The sequence below is a fragment of the Hermetia illucens genome, chromosome 3 (genome assembly GCF_905115235.1).
Source record: "Hermetia illucens chromosome 3, iHerIll2.2.curated.20191125, whole genome shotgun sequence".
NCBI lineage: Eukaryota > Metazoa > Arthropoda > Insecta > Diptera > Stratiomyidae > Hermetia > Hermetia illucens.
Window position 1 is genome coordinate 125,939,263 of NC_051851.1, and position 14,310 is coordinate 125,953,572.

A 14,310-nucleotide genomic window follows, 5' to 3' on the forward strand; every position below is an offset into this window, starting at 1 on the left:
GATTTAATTTTCCAATTCTTAATCCTTAATCCATTGAGAACAATAGTTTTTTGTAGTTTCTTTGCTGCTTTCCCAGTATGTTTTCCCCTTTGAAAGGACACAAAAACCATCAGCATTCGCAAAGTAATATGTAAAAATTCCACTGGCTTCTCGGGCAAGATGGATTCTGAGCACATCTGGAGTGATCACCGTCGCAAAAGAGACTTACAATAGGAAGGACATCCAAACGAATCTTTCATTTTCTTTGTTCACTCTAGCTTAAACAGATGTGACGCTATGACTGTAGTTACAATAGTGACAAAAAGGGGCGAATTAGGACAGAATTCCACCATCGGATGGGGGGTATATATGTACTCATCAATGGACTATATGGTATAAATATCCAAAAATCAAATGTTTTTTAGGTTCGACAAACACTGAACCTGGTAGTTACTGTGTGACATGAGGTTGTTGATTTCATCACTTCCACACCATCAACTTTTTACCATCAGTTTGACTTCAAGCGATACATGCTTCTTTTCCTTTTTCCCGAGGCCAAGCCGCAGTAGCGTCTAAATTCCAAACTACCTGACAGTTCTTGATTTGGACCCCGTGCTGCCCATTATGGGAGCTCTGTTCAGTCGCCCAGCCATCCTACTAGAGCCGTTTAACATTACCGGGTCTAAAATTTGTTATGATAACTTGCTCAGTGAGTAACTACTGATACCGCAACACGTTTGCATTTCCCCATGCTTACCAACACACTATAAGTACCATCTCAGAGCAACTTTGATGGAGTTGCAATTTCTTCTTTGTTGAAAACGAAATCTTATTAAATGAGTTCGATGTCTCTCTGTCTGTTTGCCCGTCTGCCTGCAGCAGCTATTTGCTCGAAAACGGCTAAAGCTATTGTCACGAAATTTGGAGAAAGTATGTATTCCGCGATGTTCCCCACTGAATTAAAAAAGTACAGTTTTTTTTCTCAATATATGAGCGTGTAGAGTATCAAACGAAAGGGTTCGATGAGTACTTTCCGAAATTGGTTGAACTTTTATTATTGTTCGAAAAATGAAGGAACTGGCATTATCAAAATATACCCACCAAAGAGAGAAATGAAGTTTCCCTTTTAAAACTTATCCATGCAGAGGTCTTTAAAAAACCGCGATGCGCCTATGTAAAATCTACATCTCAAAATACATTCTATCTCTATATCTGTTGAAATAAAGTTTCAGGTCAAGCGACCAGTTTGAGACTTCCCGATATGGTAAATTTATTATTTCCCTGCATTTATAGTTGAAAGTGGGCAACTCAAATGCCTGTTAATCCGTCTGTCTATCTGTCTGTCTGTCAGCCATGCGCACTTTACTCAGAAATGGTTATACCAATTGAGTTTAAGGGGAGCTCTCCATATATGTAAAATGGGGGTGTAGAACTGGTTTCACCAAATATATCATAGTATAGTGTATATATATCAAAGAAAAGGTCTCCAGTAATACTTCCCGAAGCCAGTTTTGACATTTGTTGGAAAGACAGGGACTGCGGGACTACAATATTAAGCGAGGACTTCCTTCATGGTCAGAAACTAACCAACTGAAAAATCTATAATTTCTATCTCTATCTATCTAAATCTCTATGTTTGGCGAAAATCGTACTATTATTGATAGCCTTGCACTGGTTCAAAGTTATCTTTTTCGTGTAAATTTACTGCAACTAAAGACACTAAGAAAACATTATCACACTACAGTGAGTATTCCCACATGCTCAATGCGTACATATTACGAGCTACGTAATGGTACAGTTCTGCACTCGAATGCAAATACTTACACAAGAAATATACAAAACCCTACACACCTAATGAGCTTCCGATTCCCGACTTGTTTTAAGGTCATTGCAATCTTACTACATAGTAATTTACTGGACCATGAAGATTCCAGAACAGCTTCTCATTTGCTCACCTCCTTTTTGATTTTGATGCATACATCTTCCATTATATTATTTTTATTTGTTTTAAAAGCGGCGAATCCATATGTTTCGTCTAGGCGGTCACCATACACGTAAAAGGTTGGCGGAAATTTCTTCTTTAATTTGCGGCATTAAATGAAAGAGTACAGCTAGTATTTTTCTAAACAAGTCTTAGTTTTGACATTGGTTGCGGGCGTCCGAAAAGGGTCACTTGCTTCAAGAACCCATTCTCAGAAACTACTCAGCCTCAAAATAACCTACATCACGATATCTGATTAAAGAAAGTTAATATTATATTATTATATTTTGAAAATTTACTGCGAACCCCCCTTAAGTTCATTCAAGATCAAGTTTTGTGTAAACACAAAACCTTATTAAGATCGGTTTACTGTCTGTCTGTCTGTCCGTCTGTCTGTCTGTCTGTCTGTCCGTCACACGATTATAGCGATTGACACCAAATTTAGTAGAAAGCTGGGAACTGTGAACGCTCACGCATATAGTGCTTTTCGAAGCCGGCCTTAGTTTTGACATTTGTTAGAAAGGTGCGGAGTGCGGGGGTTTGAAAGTGATCATTTCTTTAAGGCAGCCATTCTCAGAAACTACAAAACCGAAAAATCTGAAAAAAATCAGGAGGCTGCCACTGCCTGGGCTCCAAAATAACTTCCATATCAATATCTGTTTAAAAAAAGTTAATAATAGTATATTACTATAATTTTTAGTAATTGGCTGCAAACCCCCTTAAGGGGGTCATCCCGTGTGTCGGGTTGGAGAAATCGATTTTCTTTGCATGAATTGTATCTATATATAGTGGGGAGGGGGGCAAAGGGATTTTCCGATATTCCGAGTCGTTCAGAAATTACAGTGTTAAACAGGCAAGGAGTTTGAAGCCGCGGCTAGAGTACTCGATGAGAAAGAGCATCGAATCTTTTTTTACCTGGTAGTTTTTTACCTAAGCCTTATAAATTCGAACACTGGTATAAATATAAAAAGATGGAAAACCAATCAATTGTCTAAACTTATATGCTGTTTGGAATAAAAAGGATAATCCAGTCTAGAGTGAGCATTGAAAGGCTTTCAAGCTATACTCAGTTATATTTTGTCGTAAGTATTGTGCTGTATATATGTTCACTGATTTTTTAAAATGGATCGTACGAAGGGAGATCGCTTTAAGGTTCAACGTCATGCTCGCACTAAAAAACGAGTATTTCATGGGAATCGATAATTATCAGAGAAGAAAAAGGACTTTGCATCAACATCAGCAAAGAAACTTTTAGGAAGCATGAACATGGATGTTCCAATTGCGACAAGTTTTGTATATTGTATATTGGATTTTGCTGGAGTTTTCTCAGGTATTTTTGCGAATTTATGCAAATAATAAAATATACGTAGTAGTAAAAAAGGAATGCGTAGGACATGTGGAGAAAAGGGCTAGCTATTTGTCGACACGTAAATTCGATAGGAGGAAGGAAGCAAGAAATTTGGGCAAGTTTCTTTCATAAATGTTCTACAGACGAAAATCCTCAGCAACAAAATTATCTAGCAGGCGAGGACAGTTGGTGCAAATGGCGCAAAGTGGAAAGCTAAAAGAAAACTGGATAGTTTCCACCACGAGAAGGCACCTTTGACTGAAGAAGTTCAAACAGTCATCAAACCAATTTACGACGATTTGTCCCTTGAACAGATGTTTAGGAGCAGAGACCCAGAATAACAATGAGTCGTTAAATGCATTGATCTGGACTTTCGCTCCTAAACACCTTCATTCTGGGGCCAAGGTCGTAGAAATAGCCACTTTTCTGGCTGTAATTATTTTCAATGAAGGATTCAATGGCATTCTCAAAATCCTAGTGACAATGGGATGTCAAGTTGGTCACATATGTCAGGTTTATGCCGACCGCCGTAATGAAGCACGAATTCGGCGGTCCGAACGACGATCGACTGACCTCGCTAAAAGAGCCAGAATTGAAACCAGAGAGCAACAATCTGCCTTACAAGACTTTTTTGAAGAAACGGAGGGGGCTCTCTATGGACCAGGTATAGCAGATTAATGGTGAGTTAAAATTTTACTGTTGATAATCACATTTAAATTTTCAAATGCGTTTTTCTCGAAACTGCATCTTGAAAATCGGCTGCCACCATAGCTCAATCTAATTCTTTGAAATTTTCACGATTTCTTTAATGCATATTTTTACGGTCCGCAAACTAGGATAATTGCAATCGGACGGGGAATTTTTTTTTATTTATAAAAAATGCCGTAAAAAACACCAAAATCCAAAAAATTAAATTTAAAAGCCCACCAAAAATTTACCTTTTAATATTTTCTAATTATCCTAGTTTGCGGACCGTGAAATATTGTCCACATTACAATGCCGTTTAGTTTTTCATCCTCAGATGAACACAGCGCCCTCCAGCGTGACAGCATAAAAACACCTTTTTTTGGAGATGGGTGCATAAATTGACACGTATTCCAAAAACTAGCTACGATATCAAACTGAAAAATTTATCGCATCTACCAGAGATATCAATAAACATATGGTGAAAAAATCACGTTTCTATCTTTATCCAGTCCTTCAAAATAATTTTTCAAAAGACACGCACGGGATGACCCCCTTAAGTTCATCCTAGCGCCACGAAAGTGGTGCAGTGATGTGGGCTATAATATAGGGCGACAGTGGATACTCTCACCTAATATACGCATACATTATGTGCTATGTACTAAGAAATACACAAAACCTTTCGTACCTGAAGTGTCCAGCTTCCGGTTTCCCGACTTGTTATTTTATAGATGGAACTTAGCTATCCTAGAATACGATACAAAAATGTCAGTGCAAAATTCGCATTCCTTTCAATTATATAATAGTAGAAGCAAACAATAACCGGGCACAGGCTCAAGCACGAACGCCTAGGAGGTGGTCTATTTATGCCCCTATCCTATTTTTTATAAATATAAATAGTAGGCGTTTGTCGAGTACATTTGTATTTATTGTAGCTTTATTCTGTTTGTAATTAAGAGTGAGAAACGCCTTCAAACAACTTTTTTCAAACAATTTTTTTAGAAGTGTTTTTCTCAAAATGACTTTTTCACATTTGGGAAATCTAACTCAAAAAGCAATAAACCGATCGTTATAAAATTTGGAAGTATGATTGTTTACAAAATTAGGAAGAATATAAACTAAAATTTGGGATGAATTGTATTTCCAAGCGTGCTTTTTTTGATAATTAGTGCAAAAAAATTGTAAAAATTGAAATATTTTTTTTAACTCTTGCAAAATTTTTAGTTTTCATTATTAAAATACCTTTTTTCTTTCAGATAAAAATTGCGGACAACTCTAATTACGACCTTCATCGGACTAACGCGGGGTATGTTTGTTATTTTTGGCTTAAATTATTCGAAATACATTCTTTTGAATTGTCCGAAATATGACTAATATTATGTCCAAATTTATTTTCAATTCCAATTAGCTTTTCCCAAGAAAAAAATACGTTCAAATAAGCCTTGTAATGTGGTTTTCACTCTTAAACTCCAGTAGCAAGTAGTCTCTTTGTGTTCTTCGTATACAGAACTTTCAGGGTAATCTCTGCCTTGACTTCACACAAGGTCTCTACATATGTATGCCTGCTTGTTTTCAAGGTTTTATGTAAAACAAAATCTTGTTAATGTCTGTCTGTTCGTCTAGCTTTCGGATCTCGGATCTGGTTTACAGATGGACAAATATCTGTAAATTAGATCCGATTTACTCGCAAACCACTAGACCTAATGTCATAAAATTTCGTCACACACATTTTCCTCGGAAATGGTTATAGCGATTGACACCAAATTTGGTAGAAATAGGCAAACTGTGAACGCATATGCATACAGAAGTTTCATGCACCAGATACAGTTACCTAGGTTATCAAATGAAAGACCTCGATTAGTACTTTCTAGAGCTGGTCCTAGTTTTGACATTATTTGCAACCGGAAAATCTGAAAAAAAACAAAAAACTGCTCGGCTCCATACCGATATCTGTCAAAATAAACTTACTATAATTTTTAGTAAGCAACGAAATTTTGCAGCAATGTGGGCTATAACATACAACATGGTTCTACCAAGTTTGGAAATTGCATTATTAATAATAAAGTTATAGCAGGTGAAAGTCACCGCTTCTGTGCAAATTCAAGACTTTGAACTCGAAAGTTGATACTTTCACATAATATATATGCATATATTACGTGCTAGCTTCAAATGGGACAAATGTCCATTCAAATGTTTTTATGAAAGAAACACTTTTCACATCTGAAGCATTCAGCTTCCGGTTTCCCGACTTGTTTTATGGAAGGAGGTGAGAAATCATTGAAAGATCCTGCAGTACCAGGTTGCAGTAGTGTGTGGAATTCTCGCCTGCTAAAACAACCCTCACTTTCTCCTTGTTCCTTTCTCGCGGAACCGCGGCAAACCAATACTCCGCCAGGAAAACTGCACTTTAACCGATCATGCAGTCCGCTCTACGGGCTCTCTTTGCCTGCTCTGCGTTTCCAAGTTCCGCCTGAATCTTTTTGATTGCAGAGTTCACCAGTTCCCCTCCGACTTTAGCATTTCCCCGGTGATATTCTCCTCAATACGGGAATCAGACTGTACGTGGGCTTTTTGCGAGTTATCCCACCGTTGCTGTCACTTTTCCAGCGTCTTCCACCATTAGATATTCCGCATCATTTTCAGGTGAATTCATTTTCTCGTACAGATACTTACTAGAATGTCCATCGGAACGGTTCTCGCAATAAAAAAAAACTGCCTCCCCTCAGATTGCTCTAAACGCGCTACACACCCCTAGCACCCCTAAGTGGTAAGTCATGTTTACCTTTCTCCGATTGCTCTTAAATGCTAGTGCTACCTCACAGGCTGGTGTCACGTGTAAATGTGTGGAGGAAATCACTTCGGCGACAAGTAATCTGCGACTGCATCCTGGACCTCCAATGTTAGGTATCTATCCTCCGTGCTAACAATACGCTGCTATTTGCCGCTTTCTCGCAGGCACAGTAGAGTTATTCCTTGAAATTGATTTATAGCGTCATATATCGGCCTCAGGTATTTGATAACGGACTCTGAACTGACTTTGTGACCACCAGCACGAATACTAATCGTATTCTTTTTCCTAAGTAATCAAGCTGGCCCCTTTTTTCCGTAAGGTCAAGTTGAACCATCTTCAACCACGCTTTGAATTTGTTTGAATGACAAGAACTCCCTTTTTGCGCCACTTTCCAAAAAATGGACCCAACACTGAGCTCTACGGTACTCCTGCTATAACGGTGTAGGGCTTAGGTCCTTCATTCAATTGTACCAAACTGTTCGTTCCTAGGGATAACTGTCGAGGAGCTTAGTCAAATGAGATCCTTCTTCGCTACTAGCTGGCGGAATTAAACGCATTTTTGTGGTGTAATGCTACCATGACCAAGCATTGACTAGAAGACATTGCGTCTCGTGCCAACTTGCAAACAATATCTACGCATTGGTCGTTGAAAGAGTTTCACGAAAACGAAACTGTCGCTCCGACAGGCCATCACTATTTTCTATGATAGAAAAAAGTCTATTGTAGGTGGCCCTTTCTAGAGTTTTTCTTGCCAGGTCTATAAGGTAAATCGAGATGTGTGATGATGGCTGTCCTGGTTGTTTATTGGACTTCGGGAGTAAAGCTAGTTTTTGCCTCTTCCACCGAGTGGCCAAAACTTATTCAAGTATGCATGCACGCCGATAACTAGTCGGATCTGACTTTAACAGCGAGTTTAAGGGCTTTATTGGGAACAGTATGGAACGGAACGAAATGGAAACTTTAGTATCACCGATCCTTCAACAAAACTCCGCAAGTTTCTTCGCGGTTATCACTGGTATGGTTTCTCCTCGAAGCCTGGTTTTCCTCTGGATCCTCAAAAGCATTCAGTCCGAAACTCCGCGATTTCTTAATTCCCCCAAAAGTTTCTCCACTGACCTAATTTTCAATATCAATAAAGGAGTGAGGACCCAAAAGGAATGCACCATGGAGTATAGTTAGTTTCATTCTCAGAATCTATTTAACTGTAAAATCTTTTCAGGTTTGTTTGTTATTTATATGTTGTTCTTTGTAGTTTGCAGCAGCACTCTTTGTTCCTTCGCTTTTAATTTTATTCGATAACTTGGACATCTTAATTAAGCACCTTTGTCGCATTTAAGGGAGGTCCTGGTCACCTGCGCTGACCCTTAAGTTGTTAAAGCTATTATCACTTTCTGCTTCACTTTTCTTCATTTTTCGGGTACCTTGGCGTTAATCCTACTTTGAAGAACGTTCCCTTATTGACCGCATCTGATCTTTGGCGGCAGAATTATTCTCTTTTGGCGTGAAAACGTAACAATCTCATTTCCATGCCTCATTGCTGCTGTGTTTCTGATCTGACTGATTGCACCAATTTAGCTTTCTTTCTGAATGGATCGTCAACCTAGCCATTCAGCTGGTGGCAATTTCGTAACTTTTTCCAGTGCAGCGAAACAATTCAAAACAAGTATCTCCTATTGACCTAGGATCGCGGTCGAGTGATCTTTAACCAACCGATGAAACAGGAATTACAATTTTATAATTTTTATCATCATTCGACCCTCCGTTGGCCACACGCACTTTTCTCGAAAACAGCTATACCAGGTCACAGGAAATGCAATGGACATATACACACTATTTATAAAACAATAAATGATATGAGTTTCTCTGACATTTAAGGGAGGCACATAAACTGAAAGAGGGGTGTCAATTTTCTTTTCGGAATATAGTCGCGTGGCGTATCGAATAAAAGGTATCGATTAGTATTTTATGAAGCCTGTCTCATATATGAAGTTGGCTACAAAGCCGGTAGTGACGAGTGAAAAAGTACGAATTTGAAGGGCGGCAGGACGTATTCTCAGAAACTATTAATCGCAAAATTGATCGAAAAATACTATAACTACTCCTATGTAAAATATAAGCTTGAAAATGCATCTAATACTGCTCCCGTTTCAAACAAAGTCAATAATAGTTTGCTACTGTACATATTTTCAAATTTTACTGAAAAGTTCCCCAAAATTCATCCTGGCGTATAATATGATTGCGAAGTTTTGTAAAAACGAAAGCATAATATCATATATGATATTGGAAAGTTGGGAGAGAATCGTTTTATTATTATCAAAATTATAATGGCTCAATGTTATCTATTTAATAATTCTCGTCAGCTAACGTAATGCACAATAGCATAAGCTGTCGTACACGCTATGGCTATTAGCTAAGCACAAATAAAATCGTCGTGCAAGGTACTTCCTTGCTTATGAAATTCAGAAACCGATTTATACCTGAAGCGCCGAACTTGCGGTTTCCAACCTATTGAATATTATATATTTATTCAGTGGATTTTCATAGTCTTTATTCTCAAAAATTTCAATATATGTATCCCCAATTATTAACACATTATTTAGTCTGTAATCATCACCGCATGCTGACATAATGTATCATGAATGGATCCTGGCATATATGTAAATTATTACTAAAATCTAAAAGGTAATTAAGGAGGGCAAATTAAGGGGAGGTATATGTGCTTACTTGCGTGTCTCTATTTATGCTCGGTTCGAGAAGGGTGTGTCATTTTTGCAGACACTAAAGCACAGAGGGTGATAATCACTTAAGTTCTATCCACAACTGAATTTAATTTCCTGCTCATATCGTCCTTTTATATTCGAAGTTTAATGTGGAGACAGAAATTTATTTCGTAAATGCTTTAGTTATGTATACTCATAAGTACAACCATAGCAAAAAGCTTTCGGTGTTATATCCTCAAAAATCCCTTTGCAGAATGACTACTAAGTTTAGGTGTTTACTATAGACTATGTTAATTTCTTCGTAATTAGCAGATAATCCCAGGATATAATTAGAATATATCAGCTTGTATAGGTAGTAAATTTAGAGATTATCATCATTATCAACTAGAAGTCCTTGATAAATTGGTATTCATCGTCTTTCAGTAAGTTAAAAGATAATGTCAAAGTGACAACTGATAGTTGAAGTGTCGACTTAGAAGGTATAACACCAGATTATGTAATAAATATGATGTATGTTTGTATTCAAAGGATTATTTGGATGGAAAAAATATAGGTCCATATAGAGAAAGGTGTTATATCTCGACTTATATTTTCGCAAATCAAGTAATAAACCAAGAAGTGAAAGTTTACAACCAAATGAAAATAAAGTGGAAACAAGATGAGAAAAGCAAGGAATAATACGTCTATCAACTCAACAAAATATCATAACTTTTTCTATGGGCAATTTCGACAAATTCGTTATCATTTATTACCAACATTAGGAAGGAGTTGTCTTGTCATGGAGGAAGATAGAGTTATAGAACAAGATTTGAAAGTTGGAGTGCATGAGAATGCGCTATTAAACGGTATGAAACTACTTAAACTTTCTGAATGGCCATTTAACTTGTCTAGAGAGGAAAAATTAAGTTTCATTGAGTAAATTTCCAAGATAATTTATCGAAATAATACTGACAATTCTTCTTTTAAAACCAATCTAACCGACATTATGGAAAAGAATACATTCTTTGCTGACTTAGAAAACATGCCATAATACGGTCCGATAAAGTACAACGTATCAGCACATTTATTTCCAGGAAATTGGGGTGGAAACTCTGATAACATTTTCAAAGGACCATTATTGAATATTGCAACAGCCATAAGAATGTCCTTTGTTTTCAAACTTATTTGATAAGGCAAGCACCACCTCTACTAAAGAAGGAGAACATTTCCGAACCGATGGTTAATGTATGTACAGTGTATCCAAGGGACACAATCTAAAGAATTTGTGGTATAGTGTTTCAAGTTGTCAACGTAATTTAAGAGGAAAAAAGCTCATGGTTTTCTTCGGGAGCCGATTGATATTAGACGCAATGGGGATAAAGGCAATCGTAATTCCCCTCCATTTTGATTAATTTAAAGAGATATACTGCGTAACATAGTTAGTCTCTTAATTACTCTTCGTGTTTATTATTATTTTTTCCGCAAATCGGTTTACTGTCTGTCTATCCGCCGATCTGTCGTGTAATGACTAAATGGGATTAGCGATGCCCAGGAGTATCCTAAGAGAGCTATCCCAAACTTAAAAAGATGGCGAAGTTAAACATGAAGGTCCGCCCATAAATATTGAAGCTTCATCGAAGCGTTCCGTCGACACATGGTTGCGCGTGTCTGTGGTAGCTAGGTTCGGAAATGTAGGCGTGTGGTCCTTTGAACACTTCGATCCCTCACATGTCATTATACCAAACTCACGTGCCCTTTTCGGTGCGTGTCCACGCTGACACAAACGCGGGATTCGCACCTAGCGTAATACCAACACGCGAGCTAAACCTAAAAATAACAAGTCGGAATACCGGAAGCTGGCACTTCAGGCATAAAGGTTTTATGTTCATCTTATGCAAAAAACTTTCTATCCACATTTTTTCATTCGTATATGACCAAGAACCCAAAATATTCTTCCATATTTTATTCAAACTACAAGAAATACGTACATGTTACAGACGTAAATATTATGCTCACCCTAAACAAACAAAAATTGCTTATTACCATAGTATTCGGTATCTATATGCATGTTTATAAATTGATCGTGCAACTATTTTTTTTTATTTATTTCGTGCAAAAAAGTATATATATGTACATATAAACTACTGATATTGGATACCGCTTGTTCAATATCCAAATATATCTATCTGAATTAAGCACTACCCCAAAGCTTCATTTACGTATACATATAAACACATACATACATATATTCGTCTGGAGTAATTGATATTGATATTTAAATGATTAAAACACTAAATCGAAATTTTTCCCTGCGACCTTTATTTGTACAGATATCGCAACAGGATATATTTTGAGGTCTCGATTTTTCGCTTCGATAGGTTCTGAGAACGAAACCTGATATACTTTTTGAGGGTCATATTTTGAACCCTCACTTCCTTGTGTTTCACGCAAGATTAAATATGGGACCAGTTCCGTTTCCGAATAAATTGGGTGCAACAGACAGACAGACATCGACTCGATTCTAATAAGGTTTTGTTTCACACAAAACCTTGAAAATAAGAAACAAGTCGGGAAACTGGAAGTTGGACGCTCCAGGCATGAAAGATTTTGTATATTTCTTTTGTAAAGCCATTTTAGTGTGCAACTTAGCACTTAATATATGCATATATTATGTGAGAGTATCCACTTTCAGGTGATATTAGTGTTCATAGTCTTAAATTTGGAAAGGAGCGACTACTTTGACCTATTATAGTGCGATTTCGATCAAACTTGGTAGAATAAATTTCGTCCCGCTAGGATGAACTTAAGGGGGGTTTTGCAGTTAATTACTAAAAATTGTAGTAATATGGTACACGACAGACAGCTCGATCGCGTGCTCGAATGGCGTAGTGACAAGGAGGGGCCCGCCGTAAGGACAAGGAAGTCAGACAACGCCGTCAATAAAATCGCTCAATGATACCTTCCTCGTTAATCCAAGTAACGAGAACAGTATGTATAATGGGATGTGGTGGGAGCTTATATAGAGAAAATTTTCCGATAAATACTAATTCACCCTCAGAATCAAGATTTTCAGCGAACAGTTTTGAGAAGCAACCCAATGAAACCCCTTCGACACTTCAAATTAAATACCGCAACGAATATCATTTTCTAATGCCCCTTGTTTAGCTGTTCGGACTCTATATCAATTGGCAGCCGACTGTAGCTGCTTTTCGTGTGCAAAAGAGGAATTTTAGGTGGATGTTGTCAAAGCGGACACATCGTACTAGCGTTAGGTTGTACTACAGCAAATATGGGGATCTAGTCACTCTTTTGTTGCTTAATTGATATTGATGTTTGACATGCGCCCAAGAACAACATCCAGTATTAGAACGTGGGTGTCCTGCACTATTCCTATGGCGGAATACTACCGAACCCTAATTATGTAAAACCTAATGAATAGTGTGACAAACCGCATTTTCGGACTTCTTACCAAATCTGGAAAGCTCGTAGTTGATTGGTAAATATCTAGATATTAGTTGTCAGCTTGGATTTTTCCTCAATAACTCTCCTGTCTCTGAAAATGGTTCTGCAGTTATTAAAAAATCGAATTTGAGATATTTACGGCATTTCCCTTACTTCATTCATAAAATTGTATGTACCAATGTCGGCAAGCCTTTTAGAAGTTGCTTCTTTAGGAACAAAAGAATTAATTTAGTAGATGTTGCTCTACCTGTATATATTTGCAGAAAGTGAAGATTTTTGTCAAGTATTGGAAGAAGTGAATCAATCTGACCTTTGCACTTTGAATGTGGGTATGAAATCACCATGCCGGGACGGCTCAGTGTTTAGAGCAAAAGGTCGGTGTTCAAATCTCACTAGTGGCAGAGGAATTTGTATCCTGACAGGATGTCGGATGCCAGTCCATTCAACTGTCAATTAGTACCTGATTCATATGAGGGTATTCATTACGGAGGACGCAATGCTAACCACATTACCTCCTACAGTGTACTGTAGTCACATTACCCTTACAATTTCAAGAATAGAATATTCCAGGAAAGTAAGAAAGAATTGCACTTCCGAATGTTCTGTAAAAAGTATTTAGATTCCCGAGTAGATCGAACAACATCAGGTACAACTGGTGCCCAGTGTTTACGCTCTCTAACACTTCAAAGCGCGAAAATATAAACACAATGTGACCACTGTATTGGACCAATGAGGTATGTAATTAAATGTTGCTTTATTCAGATAGATTTTCAATCTTGATCGAGCCTACCGTGAACGTTCTTCTGGTATTATAGCAGCTCTTGAAGGAGACGCTGTTCCTCGCAGATAATTTTCAGAATTTAATATCTACAAACACTTTAATTTATCCATGTTTGTATTTATATCATACAACAGCAACAGAAAAAATTTTTATAAATGTTATTATATTTAAAATTTATTCGTTAATAACTAATCAGAATCAAGCTTGATCATGGCTATCATGAGCATTCAGCAGTTTTGCTTTTTGGGAATTATCGCGACTCTGAAAGTATTATAGAAACCCAATATTTCAGCAACTCTGAAAGTACTCCCAGACGCTCTGGTTCAGTCATATCTTCGATGTAGGTATTATTCTCCTCATATTTCAGCAACTCTTGCGGTAAAGGTTCTGATTCTTTCGGTTTCCAATCACGAGCCAAATATTTCAGCAATTCTACCGGTTGGTAGTTGCCGTACGTGTCTGGTTGATCTTCCAAAGGTAATTTAATAATTTAATATCACACCAATAAGTAGTTATTTATCATAACGGCTGGTTGAAAGGTATCTAAGTTGATCCATTGTATCGCCAACAGAGCAAGTTACAACA

At 37.4% G+C, this 14,310-nt stretch overlaps 1 protein-coding gene across 5 annotated transcripts in view; it reads left to right on the forward strand.

The window, feature by feature from the left end:
• Positions 1-14,310, forward strand: part of LOC119652274 (trissin receptor) — a 463,147-nt gene that overhangs the window by 164,558 nt on the left and 284,279 nt on the right. For all 5 annotated transcript variants that reach the window (XM_038056265.1, XM_038056267.1, XM_038056263.1 and 2 more), the window contains exon 2: positions 5,249-5,298. The gene's annotated coding sequence lies outside the window, so the exon portion shown is untranslated. The remainder of the gene's footprint in view (positions 1-5,248; positions 5,299-14,310) is intronic.